The following is a 14938-nucleotide window of genomic DNA, read 5'->3' as shown; positions in this document are numbered from 1 at the left end:
TGTTTAAAAAGATATTTAACGCCTGTACTACCCATTCCCCAGCTTTGCACAACGAACATTGTTATATTAATATACTTTATAACCTTAAAACCTCTAAACTTTTGCCCGTTTCTAAGCCACTAAAGACAGCTTCTTATCACTGCCTTTTTATTAGCTTTTCACAACAGAGTAGTGCTAGTTCATGTGAGCCATATGGATAACATTGTGATTTACCCGAATCACGAAAGAGAAATGTTAGGTTGTTTTGCTGAAAACCTTGGATGTAAGCTCAGGATTGTGCACATGCTTGCAGCACGATATGACAGCAGTTTTGTAACAATGTTATAAATTTGCAAAAGCATTAGATAGCAGAACTTTCTCTTGTAAGGTGTATCCAGTCCACGGATCATCCATTACTTGTGGGATATTCTCCTTCCCAACAGGAAGCTGCAAGAGGATCACCCACAGCAGAGCTGTCTTTATAGCTCCTCCCCTAACTGCCACCTCCCAGTCATTCTCTTGCAACTCTCGACAAGATAGGAAGTAGCTAGAGAGTTGTGGTGCATTAATGTAGTTTATCTTCAATCAAAAGTTTATTTTCAAATGGTACCGGAATTGTACTATTTTAGCCTCAGGCAGAAAGTTGAAGTATAGTCTGCCTGTGGTCTTTGATGATCTTAGCAGGTTGTAACTAAGATCCATTGCTGTTCTCACACATAACTGAAGAGATGAGGTAACTTCAGATGGGGGAATAGCGTGCAGGGTCTCCTGCTATGAGGTATGTGCAGTTTTAAATTTTTCTAGAGAAATGATATGCTAGAAAATGCTGACAATACCGGATTTATTTAAGGTAAGCCTGATTACAGTGATTTAATAACGACTGGTATCATGCTTGCTGTAAAGGGTAATATTTTTTTCTCCAACATAGGTGTGTCCGGTCCACGGCGTCATCCTTACTTGTGGGATATTCTCTTCCCCAACAGGAAATGGCAAAGAGCCCAGCAAAGCTGGTCACATGATCCCTCCTATGCTCCGCCTACCCCAGTCATTCTCTTTGCCGTTGCACAGGCAACATCTCCACGGAGATGGTTAAGAGTTTTTTGGTGTTTAAATGTAGTTTTTATTCTTCAATCAAGTGTTTGTTATTTTAAAATAGTGCTGGTATGTACTATTTACTCTGAAACAGAAAAGAGATGAAGATTTCTGTTTGTAAGAGGAAGATGATTTTAGCAAACGTTACTAAAATCGATTGCTGTTTCCACACAGGACTGTTGAGATGAAGTAACTTCAGTTGGGGGAAACAGTTGGCAGACTTTTCTGCTTGAGGTATGACTGGCCACATTTCTAACAAGACTATGTAATGCTGGAAGGCTGTCATTTCCCCTATGGGAAATGGGCTAAAACGATTACTTTGCTAAGCATATTTTGCAGATTATAACTCTTAATAGTTATTATAATCTTGGGGATTGTTTTAAAAAACGGCAGGCACTGTATTGGACACCTTTTTCAGATGGGGGCCTTTTCTAGTTATAGGCAGAGCCTCATTTTCGCGCCACTAATGCGCAGTTGTTTTTGGAAAGCAAGGCATGCAGATGCATGTGTGAGGAGCTAAGAACCACTGAAAAAGCTTATAGAAGGCGTCATTTGGTATCGTATTCCCCTCTGGGCTTGGTTGGGTCTCAGCAAAGCAGATAGCTGGGACTGTATAGGGGTTAAATGTAAAAACGGCTCCGGTTCCGTTATTTTAAGGGTTAAAGCTTTCAAATTTGGTGTGCAATACTTTTAAGGCTTTAAGACACTGTGGTGAAATTTTGGTGAATTTTGAACAATTCCTTCATACTTTTTCACATATTCAGTAATAAAGTGTGTTCAGTTTAAAATTTAAAGTGACAGTAACGGTTTTATTTTAAAACGTTTTTTGTGCTTTGTTGACAAGTTTAAGCCTGTTTAACATGTCTGTACCATCAGATAAAGGTTTCTCCCCATTTAAATTTATGTGATAATTGTGCCATAGTGTCCAAACAAAGTAGGGACAATGATGCCACAGATAATGATATTGCCCAAGATGATTCCTCAAATGAGGGGAGTAAGCATGATACTGCATCATCCCCTTCTGTGTCTACACCAGTTTTGCCCACACAAGAGGCCCCTAGTACATCTAGTGCGTCAATACTTATTACCATGCAACAATTAACAGCTGTAATGGATAATTCTATTGCAAACATTTTATCCAAAATGCCTACTTATCAGAGAAAGCGCGATTGCTCTGTTTTAAACACTGAAGAGCAAGAGGACGCTGATGATAACTGTTCTGACATACCCTCACACCAATCTGAAGGGGCCAGGAGGGAGCTTTTGTCTGAGGGAGAAATTTCAGATTCAGGAAAAATTTCTCAACAAGCTGAACCTGATGTTGTAACATTTAAATTTAAATTAGAACATCTCCGCGCACTGCTTAAGGAGGTATTATCTACTCTGGATGATTGTGACAATTTGGTCATTCCAGAGAAATTATGTAAGATGGACAAGTTCCTAGAGGTTCCGGTGCCCCCCGACGCCTTTCCTATACCCAAGCGGGTGGCGGACATAGTAAATAAGGAGTGGGAAAGGCCCGGCATACCTTTTGTTCCTCCCCCTATATTTAAGAAATTATTTCCTATAGTCGACCCCAGAAAGGACTTATGGCAGACAGTCCCCAAGGTCGAGGGGGCGGTTTCTACTCTAAACAAACGCACTACTATTCCTATAGAAGATAGTTGTGCTTTCAAAGATCCTATGGATAAAAAATTAGAGGGTTTGCTTAAAAAGATGTTTGTTCAGCAAGGTTACCTTCTACAACCAATTTCATGCATTGTTCCTGTCACTACGGCAGCGTGTTTCTGGTTCGAAGAACTAGAAAAGTCGCTCAATAAAGAATCTTCGTATGAGGAGGTTATGGACAGAGTTCAAGCACTTAAATTGGCTAACTCTTTTATTTTAGATGCCGCTTTGCAATTGGCTAGATTAGCGGTGAAAAATTCAGGGTTTGCTATCGTGGCGCGCAGAGCGCTTTGGCTAAAGTCTTGGTCAGCGGATGTGTCTTCCAAGACAAAATTGCTTAACATCCCTTTCAAGGGTAAAACACTGTTTGGTCCTGATTTGAAAGAGATTATTTCAGACATCACCGGGGGAAAGGGCCACGCCCTCCCTCAGGATAGGTCTTTTAAGGCTAAAAATAAGCCTAATTTCTCCAACATAGGTGTGTCCGGTCCACGGCGTCATCCTTACTTGTGGGATATTCTCTTCCCCAACAGGAAATGGCAAAGAGCCCAGCAAAGCTGGTCACATGATCCCTCCTAGGCTCCGCCTACCCCAGTCATTCTCTTTGCCGTTGTACAGGCAACATCTCCACGGAGATGGCTTAGAGTTTTTTAGTGTTTAACTGTAGTTTTTATTATTCAATCAAGAGTTTGTTATTTTGAAATAGTGCTGGTATGTACTATTTACTCAGAAACAGAAAAGAGATGAAGATTTCTGTTTGTATGAGGAAAATGATTTTAGCAACCGTCACTAAAATCCATGGCTGTTCCACACAGGACTGTTGAGAGCAATTAACTTCAGTTGGGGGAACAGTGAGCAGTCTCTTGCTGCTTGAGGTATGACACATTCTAACAAGACGATGTAATGCTGGAAGCTGTCATTTTCCCTCTGGGATCCGGTAAGCCATGTTTATTACGATTGTAAATAAGGGCTTCAAAAAGGGCTTATTAAGACTGTAGACTTTTTTTGGGCTAAATCGATTGATTATTAACACATATTTAGCCTTGAGGAATCATTTTATCTGGGTATTTTGATGGGCTTTCCCAAAGCATAGGCAGAGCCTCATTTTCGCGCCGGTGTTGCGCACTTGTTTTTGAGAGGCATGGCATGCAGTCGCATGTGAGAGGAGCTCTGATACTTAGAAAAGACTTTCTGAAGGCGTCATTTGGTATTGTATTCCCCTTGGGGCTTGGTTGGGTCTCAGCAAAGCAGATACCAGGGACTGTAAGGGGTTAAAGTTCAAAACGGCTCCGGTTCCGTTATTTTAAGGGTTAAAGCTTCCAAATTTGGTGTGCAATACTTTTAAGGCTTTAAGACACTGTGGTGAAAATTTGAACAATTCCTTCATGTTTTTTCGCATTTGCAGTAATAAAGTGTGTTCAGTTTAAAATTTAAAGTGACAGTAACGGTTTTATTTTAAAACGTTTTTTGTACTTGTTATCAAGTTTATGCCTGTTTAACATGTCTGACCTACCAGATAGACTGTGTTCTGAATGTGGGGAAGCCAGAATTCCTATTCATTTAAATAAATGTGATTTATGTGACAATGACAATGATGCCCAAGATGATTCCTCAAGTGAGGGGAGTAAGCATGGTACTGCATCATTCCCTCCTTCGTCTACACGAGTCTTGCCCACTCAGGAGGCCCCTAGTACATCTAGCGCGCCAATACTCCTTACTATGCAACAATTAACGGCTGTAATGGATAATTCTGTCAAAAACATTTTAGCCAAAATGAACACTTATCAGCGTAAGCGCGACTGCTCTGTTTTAGATACTGAAGAGCATGACGACGCTGATATTAATATTTCTGAAGGGCCCCTAACTCAGTCTGATGGGGCCAGGGAGGTTTTGTCTGAGGGAGAAATTACTGATTCAGGGAACATTTCTCAACAAGCTGAACCTGATGTGATTGCATTTAAATTTAAGTTGGAACATCTCCGCATTCTGCTTAAGGAGGTATTATCCACTCTGGATGATTGTGACAAGTTGGTCATCCCAGAGAAACTATGTAAAATGGACAAGTTCCTAGAGGTGCCGGGGCTCCCAGAAGCTTTTCCTATACCCAAGCGGGTGGCGGACATTGTTAATAAAGAATGGGAAAGGCCCGGTATTCCTTTCGTCCCTCCCCCCATATTTAAAAAATTGTTTCCTATGGTCGACCCCAGAAAGGACTTATGGCAGACAGTCCCCAAGGTCGAGGGAGCGGTTTCCACTTTAAACAAACGCACCACTATACCCATAGAGGATAGTTGTGCTTTCAAAGATCCTATGGATAAAAAATTAGAAGGTTTGCTTAAAAAGATGTTTGTTCAGCAGGGTTACCTTCTACAACCAATTTCATGCATTGTCCCTGTCGCTACAGCCGCATGTTTCTGGTTCGATGAGCTGATAAAGGCGGTCGACAGTGATTCTCCTCCTTATGAGGAGATTATGGACAGAATCAATGCTCTCAAATTGGCTAATTCTTTCACCCTAGACGCCACTTTGCAATTGGCTAGGTTAGCGGCTAAGAATTCTGGGTTTGCTATTGTGGCGCGCAGAGCGCTTTGGTTGAAATCTTGGTCGGCTGATGCGTCTTCCAAGAACAAGTTACTTAACATTCCTTTCAAGGGGAAAACGCTGTTTGGCCCTGACTTGAAAGAGATTATCTCGGATATCACTGGGGGTAAGGGCCACGCCCTTCCTCAGGATCGGCCTTTCAAGGCAAAAAATAAACCTAATTTTCGTCCCTTTCGTAGAAACGGACCAGCCCAAAGTGCTACGTCCTCTAAGCAAGAGGGTAATACTTCTCAAGCCAAGCCAGCTTGGAGACCAATGCAAGGCTGGAACAAGGGAAAGCAGGCCAAGAAACCTGCCACTGCTACCAAGACAGCATGAAATGTTGGCCCCCGATCCGGGACCGGATCTGGTGGGGGGCAGACTCTCTCTCTTCGCTCAGGCTTGGGCAAGAGATGTTCTGGATCCTTGGGCGCTAGAAATAGTCTCCCAAGGTTATCTTCTGGAATTCAAGGGACTTCCCCCAAGGGGGAGGTTCCACAGGTCTCAGTTGTCTTCAGACCACATAAAAAGACAGGCATTCTTACATTGTGTAGAAGACCTGTTAAAAATGGGAGTGATTCATCCCGTTCCATTAAGAGAACAAGGGATGGGGTTCTACTCCAATCTGTTTATAGTTCCCAAAAAAGAGGGAACGTTCAGACCAATCTTAGATCTCAAGATCTTAAACAAGTTTCTCAAGGTTCCATCGTTCAAGATGGAAACCATTCGAACTATTCTTCCTTCCATCCAGGAAGGTCAATTCATGACCACGGTGGATTTAAAGGATGCGTATCTACATATTCCTATCCACAAGGAACATCATCGGTTCCTGAGGTTCGCATTCCTGGACAAACATTACCAGTTCGTGGCGCTTCCTTTCGGATTAGCCACTGCTCCAAGGATTTTCACAAAGGTACTAGGGTCCCTTCTAGCTGTGCTAAGACCAAGGGGCATTGCTGTAGTACCTTACTTGGACGACATTCTGATTCAAGCGTCGTCCCTTCCTCAAGCAAAGGCTCACACGGACATTGTCCTGGCCTTTCTCAGATCTCACGGATGGAAAGTGAACGTGGAAAAGAGTTCTCTATCTCCGTCAACAAGGGTTCCCTTCTTGGGAACAATAATAGACTCCTTAGAAATGAGGATTTCTCCAACATAGGTGTGTCCGGTCCACGGCGTCATCCTTACTTGTGGGATATTCTCTTCCCCAACAGGAAATGGCAAAGAGCCCAGCAAAGCTGGTCACATGATCCCTCCTAGGCTCCGCCTACCCCAGTCATTCTCTTTGCCGTTGTACAGGCAACATCTCCACGGAGATGGCTTAGAGTTTTTTAGTGTTTAACTGTAGTTTTTCATTATTCAATCAAGAGTTTGTTATTTTCAAATAGTGCTGGTACGTACTATTTACTCAGAAACAGAAAAGAGATGAAGAATTCTGTTTGTATGAGGAAAATGATTTTAGCAACCGTAACTAAAATCCATGGCTGTTCCACACAGGACTGTTGAGAGCAATTAACTTCAGTTGGGGGAACAGTGTGCAGTCTCTTACTGCTTGAGGTATGACACATTCTAACAAGACGATGTAATGCTGGAAGCTGTCATTTTCCCTATGGGATCCGGTAAGCCATGTTTATTACGATTGTAAATAAGGGCTTCACAAGGGCTTATTTAAACTGTAGACTTTTTCTGGGCTAAATCGATTGATTATTAACACATATTTAGCCTTGAGGAATCATTTTATATGGGTATTTTGATATAATAATATCGGCAGGCACTGTTTTAGACACCTTATTCTTTAGGGGCTTTCCCAAAGCATAGGCAGAGTCTCATTTTCGCGCCGGTGTTGCGCACTTGTTTTTGAGAGGCATGGCATGCAGTCGCATGTGAGAGGAGCTCTGATACTTATAAAAGACTTCTGAAGGCGTCATTTGGTATCGTATTCCCCTTTGGGTTTGGTTGGGTCTCAGCAAAGCAGATACCAGGGACTGTAAAGGGGTTTAAAGCTTAAAACGGCTCCGGTTCCGTTATTTTAAGGGTTAAAGCTTCCAAAATTGGTGTGCAATATTTTCAAAGCTTTAAGACGCTGTGGTGAAAATTTGGTGAATTTTGAACAATTCCTTCATGTTTTTTCGCAATTGCAGTAATAAAGTGTGTTCAGTTTAAAATTTAAAGTGACAGTAACGGTTTTATTTTAAAACGTTTTTTGTACTTTCTGTTCAAGTTTATGCCTGTTTAACATGTCTGAACTACCAGATAGACTGTGTTCTGAATGTGGGGAAGCCAGAATTCCTATTCATTTAAATAAATGTGATTTATGTGATAATGACAATGATGCCCAAGATGATTCCTCAAGTGAGGGGAGTAAGCATGGTACTACATCATTCCCTCCTTCGTCTACACGAGTCTTGCCCACTCAGGAGGCCCCTAGTACATCTAGCGCGCCAATACTCCTTACTATGCAACAATTAACGGCTGTAATGGATAATTCTGTCAAAAACATTTTAGCCAAAATGAACCCTTGTCAGCGTAAGCGTGGCTGCTCTGTTTTAGTTACTGAAGAGCATGACGACGCTGATATTAATATCTCTGAAGGGCCCCTAACCCAATCTGAGGGGGCCAGGGAGGTTTTGTCTGAGGGAGAAATTACTGATTTAGGGAACATTTCTCAGCAGGCTGAATCTGATGTGATTACATTTAAATTTAAATTGGAACATCTCCGCATTTTGCTTAAGGAGGTATTATCCACTCTGGATGATTGTGAAAATTTAGTCATCCCAGAGAAACTATGTAAAATGGACAAGTTCCTAGAGGTGCCGGGGCTCCCAGAAGCTTTTCCTATACCCAAGCGGGTGGCGGACATTGTTAATAAAGAATGGGAAAGGCCCGGTATTCCTTTCGTCCCTCCCCCCATATTTAAAAAATTGTTTCCTATGGTCGACCCCAGAAAGGACTTATGGCAGTCAGTCCCCAAGGTCGAGGGAGCGGTTTCTACTTTAAACAAACGCACCACTATTCCCATAGAGGATAGTTGTGCTTTCAAAGATCCTATGGATAAAAAATTAGAAGGTTTGCTTAAAAAGATGTTTGTTCAGCAGGGTTACCTTCTACAACCCATTTCATGCATTGTCCCTGTCACTACTGCCGCATATTTCTGGTTTGATGAACTGCTTAAGGTGCTCGATAGTGACTCTCCTCCTTATGAGGAGATTATGGACAGAATCAATGCTCTCAAATTGGCTAATTCTTTCACTCTAGACGCCTCTTTGCAATTGGCTAAGTTAGCGGCTAAGAACTCTGGGTTTGCTATTGTGGCGCGCAGAGCGCTTTGGTTGAAATCTTGGTCGGCTGATGCGTCTTCCAAGAACAAGCTACTAAACATTCCTTTCAAGGGGAAAACGTTGTTTGGTCCTGACTTGAAAGAGATTATCTCTGATATCACTGGGGGTAAGGGCCACGCCCTTCCTCAGGATCGGCCTTTCAAGGCAAAAAATAGACCTAATTTTCGTCCCTTTCGTAAAAACGGACCAGCCCAAGGTGCTACGTCCTCTAAGCAAGAGGGTAATACTTCTCAGGCCAAGCCAGCTTGGAGACCAATGCAAGGCTGGAACAAGGGAAAGCAGGCCAAGAAACCTGCCACTGCTACCAAGACAGCATGAAATATTGGCCCCCGATCCGGGACCGGATCTGGTGGGGGGCAGACTCTCTCTCTTCGCTCAGGCTTGGGCAAGAGATGTTCTGGATCCTTGGGCGCTAGAAATAGTCTCCCAGGGTTATCTTCTGGAATTCAAGGGACTTCCCCCAAGGGGGAGGTTCCACAGGTCGCAGTTGTCTTCAGACCACATAAAAAGACAGGCGTTCTTACATTGTGTAGAAGACCTGTTAAAAATGGGAGTGATTCATCCTGTTCCATTAAGAGAACAGGGGATGGGGTTCTACTCCAATCTGTTCATAGTTCCCAAAAAAGAGGGAACGTTCAGACCAATCCTAGATCTCAAGATCTTAAACAAATTTCTCAAGGTCCCATCGTTCAAGATGGAAACCATTCGAACTATCCTTCCTTCCATCCAGGAAGGTCAATTCATGACCACGGTGGATTTAAAGGATGCGTATCTACATATTCCTATCCACAAGGAACATCATCGGTTCCTAAGGTTTGCATTCCTGGACAAACATTACCAGTTCGTGGCGCTTCCTTTCGGATTAGCCACTGCTCCAAGGATTTTCACAAAGGTACTAGGGTCCCTTCTAGCGGTGCTAAGACCAAGGGGCATTGCAGTAGTACCTTACCTGGACGACATTCTGATTCAAGCGTCGTCCCTTCCTCAAGCAAAGGCTCACACGGACATTGTCCTGGCCTTTCTCAGATCTCACGGCTGGAAAGTGAACGTGGAAAAGAGTTCTCTATCCCCGTCAACAAGGGTTCCCTTCTTGGGAACAATTATAGACTCCTTAGAAATGAGGATCTTTCTAACAGAGGCCAGAAAAACAAAGCTTCTGGACTCTTGTCGGATACTTCATTCCGTTCCTCTTCCTTCCATAGCTCAGTGCATGGAAGTGATCGGGTTGATGGTGGCGGCGATGGACATAGTTCCTTTTGCGCGCATTCATCTAAGACCATTACAACTGTGCATGCTCAGTCAGTGGAATGGGGACTATACAGACTTGTCTCCGAAGATACAAGTAAATCAGAAGACCAGAGACTCACTCCGTTGGTGGCTGTCCCTGGACAATCTGTCTCAAGGGATGATGTTCCACAGACCAGAGTGGGTCATTGTCACGACCGACGCCAGTCTGATAGGCTGGGGCGCGGTCTGGGGATCCCTGAAAGCTCAGGGTCTTTGGTCTCGGGAAGAATCTCTTCTACCGATAAATATTCTGGAACTGAGAGCGATATTCAATGCTCTCCAGGCCTGGCCCCAGCTTGCGAGGACCAGGTTCATACGGTTTCAATCAGACAACATGACGACTGTTGCGTACATCAACCATCAGGGGGGAACAAGGAGTTCCCTAGCGATGGAAGAAGTAACCAAAATTATTCTTTGGGCGGAGTCTCACTCCTGCCACCTGTCTGCTATCCACATCCCAGGAGTGGAAAATTGGGAAGCGGATTTTCTGAGTCGGCAGACATTGCATCCGGGGGAGTGGGAACTCCATCCGGAAATCTTTGCCCAAGTCACTCACCTGTGGGGCATTCCAGACATGGATCTGATGGCCTCTCGTCAGAACTTCAAAGTTCCTTGCTACGGGGCCAGATCCAGGGATCCCAAGGCGGCTCTAGTGGATGCACTAGTAGCACCTTGGACCTTCAAACTAGCTTATGTGTTCCCGCCATTTCCTCTCATCCCCAGGCTGATAGCCAGGATCAAGCAGGAGAGGGCGTCGGTGATCTTGATAGCTCCTGCGTGGCCACGCAGGACTTGGTATGCAGATCTGGTGAATATGTCATCGGCTCCACCTTGGAAGCTACCTTTGAGACGAGACCTTCTTGTTCAGGGTCCGTTCGAACATCCGAATCTGGTTTCACTCCAGCTGACTGCTTGGAGATTGAACGCTTGATTTTATCGAAGCGAGGATTCTCAGATTCTGTTATCGATACTCTTGTTCAGGCCAGAAAGCCTGTGACTAGAAAGATTTACCACAAAATTTGGAAAAAATATATCTGTTGGTGTGAATCTAAAGGATTCCCTTGGGACAAGGTTAAGATTCCTAGGATTCTATCCTTCCTTCAAGAAGGATTGGAAAAAGGATTATCTGCAAGTTCCCTGAAGGGACAGATTTCTGCCTTGTCGGTATTACTTCACAAAAAGCTGGCAGCTGTGCCAGATGTTCAAGCCTTTGTTCAGGCTCTGGTTAGAATCAAGCCTGTTTACAAACCTTTGACTCCTCCTTGGAGTCTCAATTTAGTTCTTTCAGTTCTTCAGGGGGTTCCATTTGAACCCTTACATTCCGTTGATATTAAGTTATTATCTTGGAAAGTTTTGTTTTTAGTTGCGATTTCTTCTGCTAGAAGAGTCTCAGAATTATCTGCTCTGCAGTGTTCTCCTCCTTATCTGGTGTTCCATGCAGATAAGGTGGTTTTACGTACTAAACCTGGTTTTCTTCCAAAAGTTGTTTCTAACAAAAACATTAACCAGGAGATTATCGTACCTTCTCTGTGTCCAAAACCAGTTTCAAAGAAGGAACGTTTGTTGCACAATTTGGATGTTGTTCGCGCTCTAAAATTCTATTTAGATGCTACAAAGGATTTTAGACAAACATCTTCCTTGTTTGTTGTTTATTCAGGTAAAAGGAGAGGTCAAAAAGCAACTTCTACCTCTCTCTCTTTTTGGATTAAAAGCATCATCAGATTGGCTTACGAGACTGCCGGACGGCAGCCTCCCGAAAGAATCACAGCTCATTCCACTAGGGCTGTGGCTTCCATATGGGCCTTCAAGAACGAGGCTTCTGTTGATCAGATATGTAGGGCAGCGACTTGGTCTTCACTGCACACTTTTACCAAATTTTACAAGTTTGATACTTTTGCTTCTTCTGAGGCTATTTTTGGGAGAAAGGTTTTGCAAGCCGTGGTGCCTTCCATTTAGGTGACCTGATTTGCTCCCTCCCTTCATCCGTGTCCTAAAGCTTTGGTATTGGTTCCCACAAGTAAGGATGACGCCGTGGACCGGACACACCTATGTTGGAGAAAACAGAAATTATGTTTACCTGATAAATTTCTTTCTCCAACGGTGTGTCCGGTCCACGGCCCGCCCTGGTTTTTTTTTTTTAATCAGGTCTGATATTTTATTTTCTTTAACTACAGTCACCACGGTACCATATGGTTTCTCCTATGCAAATATTCCTCCTTAACGTCGGTCGAATGACTGGGGTAGGCGGAGCCTAGGAGGGATCATGTGACCAGCTTTGCTGGGCTCTTTGCCATTTCCTGTTGGGGAAGAGAATATCCCACAAGTAAGGATGACGCCGTGGACCGGACACACCGTTGGAGAAAGAAATTTATCAGGTAAACATAAATTCTGTTTTTTCTGACAGAGGCCAGAAAAACAAAACTTCTAGACTCTTGTCGGATACTTCATTCCGTTCCTCTTCCTTCCATAGCTCAGTGCATGGAAGTGATCGGGTTGATGGTAGCGGCAATGGACATAGTTCCTTTTGCACGCATTCATCTAAGACCATTACAACTGTGCATGCTCAGTCAGTGGAATGGGGACTATACAGACTTGTCTCCGAAGATACAAGTAAATCAGAGGACCAGAGACTCACTCCGTTGGTGGCTGTCCCTGGACAACCTGTCACGAGGGATGACATTCCGCAGACCAGAGTGGGTCATTGTCACGACCGACGCCAGTCTGATGGGCTGGGGCGCGGTCTGGGGATCCCTGAAAGCTCAGGGTCTTTGGTCTCGGGAAGAATCTCTTCTACCAATAAATATTCTGGAACTGAGAGCGATATTCAATGCTCTCAAGGCTTGGCCTCAGCTAGCGAGGGCCAAGTTCATACGGTTTCAATCAGACAACATGACAACTGTTGCGTACATCAACCATCAGGGGGGAACAAGGAGTTCCCTGGCGATGGAAGAAGTGACCAAAATCATTCTATGGGCGGAGTCTCACTCCTGCCACCTGTCTGCTATCCACATCCCAGGAGTGGAAAATTGGGAAGCGGATTTTCTGAGTCGTCAGACATTGCATCCGGGGGAGTGGGAACTCCATCCGGAAATCTTTGCCCAAGTCACTCAGCTGTGGGGCATTCCAGACATGGATCTGATGGCCTCTCGTCAGAACTTCAAAGTTCCTTGCTACGGGTCCAGATCCAGGGATCCCAAGGCGGCTCTAGTGGATGCACTAGTAGCACCTTGGACCTTCAAACTAGCTTATGTGTTCCCGCCGTTTCCTCTCATCCCCAGGCTGGTAGCCAGGATCAATCAGGAGAGGGCGTCGGTGATCTTGATAGCTCCTGCGTGGCCACGCAGGACTTGGTACGCAGATCTGGTGAATATGTCATCGGCTCCTCCTTGGAAGCTACCTTTGAGACGAGACCTTCTTGTTCAGGGTCCGTTCGAACATCCGAATCTGGTTTCACTCCAGCTGACTGCTTGGAGATTGAACGCTTGATCTTATCGAAGCGAGGATTCTCAGATTCTGTTATCGATACTCTTGTTCAGGCCAGAAAGCCTGTAACTAGAAAGATTTACCACAAAATTTGGAAAAAATATATCTGTTGGTGTGAATCTAAAGGATTCCCTTGGGACAAGGTTAAGATTCCTAGGATTCTATCCTTCCTTCAAGAAGGATTGGAAAAAGGATTATCTGCAAGTTCCCTGAAGGGACAGATTTCTGCCTTGTCTGTGTTACTTCACAAAAAGCTGGCCGCTGTGCCAGATGTTCAAGCCTTTGTTCAGGCTCTGGTTAGAATTAAGCATGTTTACAAACCTTTGACTCCTCCTTGGAGTCTCAATTTAGTTCTTTCAGTTCTTCAGGGGGTTCCGTTTGAACCCTTGCATTCCGTTGATATTAAGTTATTATCTTGGAAAGTTTTGTTTTTAGTTGCAATTTCTTCTGCTAGAAGAGTTTCAGAATTATCTGCTCTGCAGTGTTCTCCTCCTTATCTGGTGTTCCATGCAGATAAGGTGGTTTTACGTACTAAACCTGGTTTTCTTCCAAAAGTTGTTTCTAACAAAAACATTAACCAGGAGATTATCGTACCTTCTCTGTGTCCGAAACCAGTTTCAAAGAAGGAACGTTTGTTGCACAATTTGGATGTTGTTCGCGCTCTAAAATTCTATTTAGATGCTACAAAGGATTTTAGACAAACATCTTCCTTGTTTGTTGTTTATTCCGGTAAAAGGAGAGGTCAAAAAGCAACTTCTACCTCTCTCTCTTTTTGGATTAAAAGCATCATCAGATTGGCTTACGAGACTGCCGGACGGCAGCCTCCCGAAAGAATCACAGCTCATTCCACTAGGGCTGTGGCTTCCACATGGGCCTTCAAGAACGAGGCTTCTGTTGATCAGATATGTAGGGCAGCGACTTGGTCTTCACTGCACACTTTTACCAAATTTTACAAGTTTGATACTTTTGCTTCTTCTGAGGCTATTTTTGGGAGAAAGGTTTTGCAAACCGTGGTGCCTTCCATTTAGGTGACCTGATTTGCTCCCTCCCTTCATCCGTGTCCTAAAGCTTTGGTATTGGTTCCCACAAGTAAGGATGACGCCGTGGACCGGACACACCTATGTTGGAGAAAACAGAATTTATGTTTACCTGATAAATTACTTTCTCCAACGGTGTGTCCGGTCCACGGCCCGCCCTGGTTTTTTTAATCAGGTCTGATAATTTATTTTCTTTAACTACAGTCACCACGGTACCATATGGTTTCTCCTATGCAAATATTCCTCCTTAACGTCGGTCGAATGACTGGGGTAGGCGGAGCCTAGGAGGGATCATGTGACCAGCTTTGCTGGGCTCTTTGCCATTTCCTGTTGGGGAAGAGAATATCCCACAAGTAAGGATGACGCCGTGGACCGGACACACCGTTGGAGAAAGTAATTTATCAGGTAAACATAAATTCTGTTTTTCGTCCCTTTCGCAGAAACGGACCAGCCTCTAATTCTACATCCTCTAAG

At 44.0% G+C, this 14938-nt stretch overlaps 1 protein-coding gene across 3 annotated transcripts in view; it reads left to right on the top strand.

Annotated features, from left to right (window-relative positions):
• The window catches only part of USP34 (ubiquitin specific peptidase 34), a 1226195-nt gene that overhangs the window by 337259 nt on the left and 873998 nt on the right, over window positions 1-14938 (top strand). The window lies entirely within an intron of this gene.

The sequence above is a fragment of the Bombina bombina genome, chromosome 4, assembly GCF_027579735.1.
Source record: "Bombina bombina isolate aBomBom1 chromosome 4, aBomBom1.pri, whole genome shotgun sequence".
NCBI classification, from domain to species: Eukaryota; Metazoa; Chordata; class Amphibia; order Anura; family Bombinatoridae; genus Bombina; species Bombina bombina.
Note: the sequence above shows the minus strand (reverse complement) of the source record. Positions and strands in the feature narration are given on the sequence as shown.